Source organism: Melanaphis sacchari, unplaced genomic scaffold (assembly GCF_002803265.2).
Source record: "Melanaphis sacchari strain LSU unplaced genomic scaffold, SCAv2.0 Contig26_pilon_pilon, whole genome shotgun sequence".
Classification (NCBI taxonomy): domain Eukaryota; kingdom Metazoa; phylum Arthropoda; class Insecta; order Hemiptera; family Aphididae; genus Melanaphis; species Melanaphis sacchari.
Window position 1 is genome coordinate 1,584,909 of NW_020271143.1, and position 6,091 is coordinate 1,590,999.

General features: G+C 26.1%; 1 long non-coding RNA gene across 1 annotated transcript; it reads left to right on the forward strand.

Moving 5' to 3' along the window:
• The first annotated feature begins 280 nt into the window (after nucleotides 1-280).
• LOC112595356 lies at nucleotides 281-5,839 on the forward strand. The gene is made up of 6 exons (XR_003114704.1): nucleotides 281-544; nucleotides 4,744-4,881; nucleotides 4,944-5,075; nucleotides 5,139-5,279; nucleotides 5,359-5,603; nucleotides 5,778-5,839. It is a non-coding gene; the product is annotated as an uncharacterized LOC112595356 (long non-coding RNA).
• Nucleotides 5,840-6,091: the final 252 nt, after the last annotated feature.

The window sequence follows — 6,091 nt, forward strand, 5'->3', positions numbered from 1 at the left end:
CAATCCGATTACGCGTACATTACAACAAGATTCATAATGATTATTAATAAGTAATAAGTAAAAGTAACTATAAGTGCCGTAGCAGAGACAACTGAATATCGCTACCTCCTGGGATGACAAGTGTGAAACGGTGATACGGTGTGTGTTCGGTACCGAATAGACAACTGTTAGAACCGAAAGCTCCCTCGACACGAATCGGTTTCGTTCGGTTTCGATTCGGGTCCAAGGTACACAAAAGCAATTGGTCGTATACGGTTATTACGGTTTAGTCTCGGTCCGGTCACGTTTGCGGCAAGCGAAAGTATTATTTCATTTTTATTTTTTCATTTAAAATTTTGTTATTTACATTTAACATTGTGTGATTCACTTGACATTGATATTGGTCGACCGATTTCATAAGTCCAATCACGTGTAGTGCTGTGGGACAAAACAAGTGAAAAGTACAAAAATAAATTTAAAACACTGGAAGCGTGGAAAGCTGTTTGTACGGAAACCATGGACGGCTATGAAGATTTTAACGACTCTAAAAAAAAAAATGATATCGGTACGTAGATATTGAATATTTTATTTCCGTCGAGGGTATTAAGATTAGGTATTTAAAATACTCGTATTTTATGAGTAATTTCCAAATTTATAATTATAATTGGATTTTAGTTTAAGCTCTTTTTAGCTAACATTATATCGGTACGTTATAAATAATTGTTTTATATTTTTAACTGATTTTCCGAAGAATATAAACATTATATTATGGATAATCCTTAAAACTAAAATTTTAATAATATTTGATAGGTTGTTTAAAACCTATTAATACGGATTAATTCATCCTATTTACACAAAAAATAATGGTATTAATAGTGAAATTAATAAATACAATATTATATTTTGATTAAAACATAATATTAAACATATCAATACACATAAATACACATAACATAATTGAAACTGCTCATGGCGCTCATGCGCACCACTCAAACGGTGGCAATCATTTTACTAATATCTGATGTACTCTGCAGTACTCGCCATCCGACATCCATCGGCGTTGAAGTTAATATTAGAAAAAATTATATTTTAATTCCTGGTGAATATAGTCATTCCTAATTGCTATTATCAGTTTATAATTATTAATATTTATCAAAAGATAATATGCTACTTATCACTAAATATTTTGAATCTATTATCTATATTAGACTATATGTTATACTCTATAGCCGTATACCGTTGTTATATTGTAGTTATATCTTATATGTGAAAATATTTTATATTTTCAATAAAAGCATTTTTATTTTTGGTAAAATGAAACTTTTGTACGATCCGGTTGTCTTGTTACATGGAACTACGGGCGAGACACTTTTCGACCAAAAAACTATTATTAAATAATAATTATAAGTCTTTATGTAGAAAAAATAATTTTTGTTAGTTATTTTTAAATATAGTACCTAGTAGGTCACAAATAAATAATGATAATAATTACATAATATAAGTCTTTATGTTATACATATCATGAAAAAATATTAAAAAATGTATAAGTTTGCTGGTTCACTACTTTTTAAAGTAATTATTTGAAACCAACTTAACAAAATCATACCAACCAATATAAAAGTATACAAATATTTACTTTTTGGTAATTATAAAGCATAGCTATATACTGTATCTGTCGATTTGTCCGTTTTGATAATCCATGATGTATTTTCAATTTTCAATAACATTAATATTGTATATTATATTAAACTTTTTTTTTTGGTCGAAATGTGAATCGGCCGAAAAGGGAAGGGTACGTTTTTAGTCGAAAACGGTCATGCCCGGAACTACATATAGGCATTGGAATACTGTTGATAAAAATGATTTACTTGGGCAAGGTAAAATAACTCCTCATCTTATATGTTTGTCCACTAACAAAATAAGTTTTAAGGTATTTAGTAGATCATTTAATTCTAATGAATGTAATAAATATTCATGTTTGTGTGGTAGTTATTATCTACAAAAGTTATTTTGTTGGCCATGTTTGTTGTTGGATCAAACGAAATCTGTTTGGGTTACAGAAGGCTAATAATGTTGCATATATTAATGTAGGTATATATTTCAAAATATAATGCATTATAATATCATAATATTAGAGAAAATGAATTATCGACTGTGTTTTATGGATAGGTATATTTAATAATATAACATATACAATAATGCTATAGTATCTTTATAATGTAGTGGAAGTAGTGTAGTACCTACTTTATCGTTTATCTTTATTTCAGTTATTTATTATTTGGTTTTTACTTAAGTTTTTATCGAATATTCGAATTATTACAGTGTTAGGATATGGTTATTATAATATGTATAATATTGTATATCTAACTATCTTGGAGTGCATTTACTACGGTAAGTGCTAACGACATTAAAAGTGGTCTCGCTGTTGGGAGGCAATTTGTGCTTCCGCCAGAATATTCAAATATACAATGCCGTCTTAATATTACTCCTTTGTCCTATACTTCCTGTGTAAAATGTTATTGGAGTCCGTTCTAATTGTTATGTTCTGTGATAATATGTTTATCTGTAATATGATTAGTGCTGTAGTGAAGTGTATACATCGTATACCTACTTCTCTGTTTTTCTGTAAGTGCGTATACTTATAGAATAACACATGAAACGCCGCGGGTATTCGCGTATGGGAATGTATTTATTTTATAAACCAATTTGATAAGTAATTTTTAATTAATAAATAAAATATCGAACAAACCTTATCGATTTGACAGTTTCTATAATCAAAACAGATGCTAATATTAAAAGTATTCATATTATTTCGGTGAAACCCAAAAGCGCAATCAGTCGATTTTTTTCGATAGACCAAAAGCGTAAATTAATTTTATGCTTTTGTACTTTAGTAGTGGGATAAAAGTGCAAAAATAAAAACTGTACCCGTCACACTATAAGTTTTATTTTAAAATAATTAATTATTAAATTAAATTATTCATTTTAATTAAATATATGTATTTTTATAATAATTCAAAAATACATCAATAGTGATCGAGTTCAGTTAAAGTTTCGTATTATCGTAACGAATTACTGTGAAGGTTGACAATCATTTAAAATAACTACACAATACAATATACAATATAAACTTATACCCAACTTATAAAATACGCTTTACTTTTATAAAATTTATTTGCGTTTTCGTACTTACGGGCTGTAGCCTAGTATTTTTTTAGTATAATATACGACAGTACAACACTGTAATTAGACATTATACTTATTGCATAGCGTAGGTATATTGACCATAGAGTTATTTAGATACTTTGTGGAAAAACGTATTATATGTAACTGATGAAAAGTTAATAGATCTTGAAAAGTTGCACGAATAAAATTAAATGAAGAAAAAGCTAGTCTGTAGAAAATTTTATAATTTATTTATTTGTTTATAATGTTCGTATGCCTTTTTCATTTTCATTTACTTATTATTTTATAGGCTAAGCATGTTAGGTGCCTAAATATTTACTAAATTTAACTGTAGCTCAACATACCTGTAGTGATTTTAAAGAGTATGAGATAAATTTTATTTTGTATTTTAATATCTTCTTTTAATTCTGTTTTTGTTTTTATTAACTATTAAAATGTATAATTAAAACTTAAAAATCTGTTATTTGATTAAAATCACTTAAAAATAAATATTACTTAATTACTTTTTATCTAGGTAATCATAAAAAATTTAAATGTTTAATATATTTCTAGGAGTATAATTGTAGACTGTAAAGACTCAATTGCGGCATAGTAGTAATAAAGTGACATAATGTATCTATGTAATTATAAATATAAAAGTAATAATAATGTAGTATATTAGGTGGGTGTAGGGGACGAAGCCTCCTCGTTTGCATGTCAAACACATTTAAGCGTATAGTTACTAAAAAAATTACGGCTGCATCACTAGCAATGACATTATTGGCGCTGATAAACAAATAAAATCTACTACTATATTATAATTATTCATTTTAATTTGACCTGTGCTTTTATTTGTACACTGTAAATTGAAATTTTATTGAAATATTTTGTATTGAATTTCACTGATAAAAAGTATATGGAAATTTATATTAGCATTAAAAATAGAGGAAAACACGAATAAAATAAAAGTCGAACAATATATAACTGGAGAATTTCCACCAGCAAAAAAAAAAAAAAAATATCGGAATAAAGTTCAATCTTTAAAGCAAATATGCTTTGATTATGAAGATAGATCATCGACAGCTATTTACAAGGAATAGCTCATCATTTTCAATTACAATTACAAATTTTGTAAATAATTTATATAGTATGTAAACGACAAACAATATTTATTGTGATTAACGTTTTTGTGATTATTTAAATAATTAATATTTCTAAATATTTGATAAAATTTTGCAATAAATTGACGTACGATTATAATTGCGACCTCAATAAATTGATGTGCGATGAATTGACCGCGATTATTTGACGCACAATGAATTTAGCCACGGTAAATTGACGTATATTTATAAATTAGTAGTCATATTCTTCATTATTTACTTATAAATTATAACTAAAACATGTTTTGGCATACATTTTTATTATTATTATGTACAAATATATTATTTTAATGACAATAATAGTGGTTATATTAGTTGATATCATATTATTTATATTTATTGGTAATTTTAAATTATTTTTCATATATTTTTTGTATGATATTTTTATCATATTTTTTTATTAATTTTATTACGACTGATATTGTTTGAAATTTTTTAGAAAAAAATATTGAAAATCATCAAATTTAAAATGGAATCTACCAATTCAGAAAATAATTATGTATAAGATGAACTACTAACAGTACATGATAAAACTCAAAAAAGATAAACGTCTGATTCTTCAGATAACGATAATACTGTAAGCATGCGATTTAGTATTATTATTTAATGTAAATCAGTTTAAAAGAAAATTATTTTTAGACTACAACCAATTCCAATAGGGTACACACCAATCAAACTAACAACCCTCCCCAAGTAAAAGCAGAATCAAACATTAACACTCTACATCATGATTTACTCAGTGATTATCCTGTTTATTCAACATCCAAAAAGGTATAACATTTATTCATTTTCTATTTATTTTTATTAACCAAAATTATATTGCTCAATTAATAGAACGCTGTTCCGCGGAAATTAAGATATATTCTCAATCACTTTTCATTTTCAAGATGTGAAATTTACAATTTATTAAACGATTGTCTAGAAATATCACAGGACGTTTTCTCTAGAATTTCACACAAGTTATTGGCCTTTCAGGTAAATTTTTAGTAAATGACTTCTAATTTTACATTAAGATATGATGTTGCAATGTTATTATTATAATTTCTTTCCACAGCAATTTTTTCTTGGTCAATGTTATACCTTTATTCGACGCAAACAACAGGATAATGTTGTAAACTAAGTGTTCTTAGCGTGGCAACTTAATTACTGCACTCCGATGTGGCGTGATGATAGATTCAATCTATCATGCAGGGTAACTTTTTGTTTATTGATGAAATCATGTTTCACAGCACTAAAAGAGCTGAGAGAGGACGGCCACGGCACTTATAACTTAGAAAAATATCTACGATATATATTGAGGTAAGTTTAATACTCTAAAATTTAGATAATTAAAAATAAAAATTAATTTAACATTTATGCTACAATTATTCTAGCTGACTTTAAATATATAAAAAAATTAATATATTTATTGATTTTTTGATTTTTCTATTAATAATATAGTTATAGTTAAATAGTATTTTATTTTTATTTTAGTATGAAGTTAATGTGCAATGATGGATTTTTAAGGAACATAAGTGAAGTTTAATTATTTTCTCAGATAACTATGGTTTTTGAAAGAAAATATTGTTATTAATGGTTTTTAGCAATAATGTTTTATATATTATTTTTTACATTTAATTTGATTTCATTTAAGTTTATATAAGTAGGCTAAATGTACCATTCCTTGCGCATTTACAATTGTTTTCTGTTAAAAAAATATTATTTCTAATTAATTTAATATAGATGAAGATCATAAAAGATAAAACTAAGAAACTTTTGTGAAAAATGATTGTCTGCGCTATCGAACT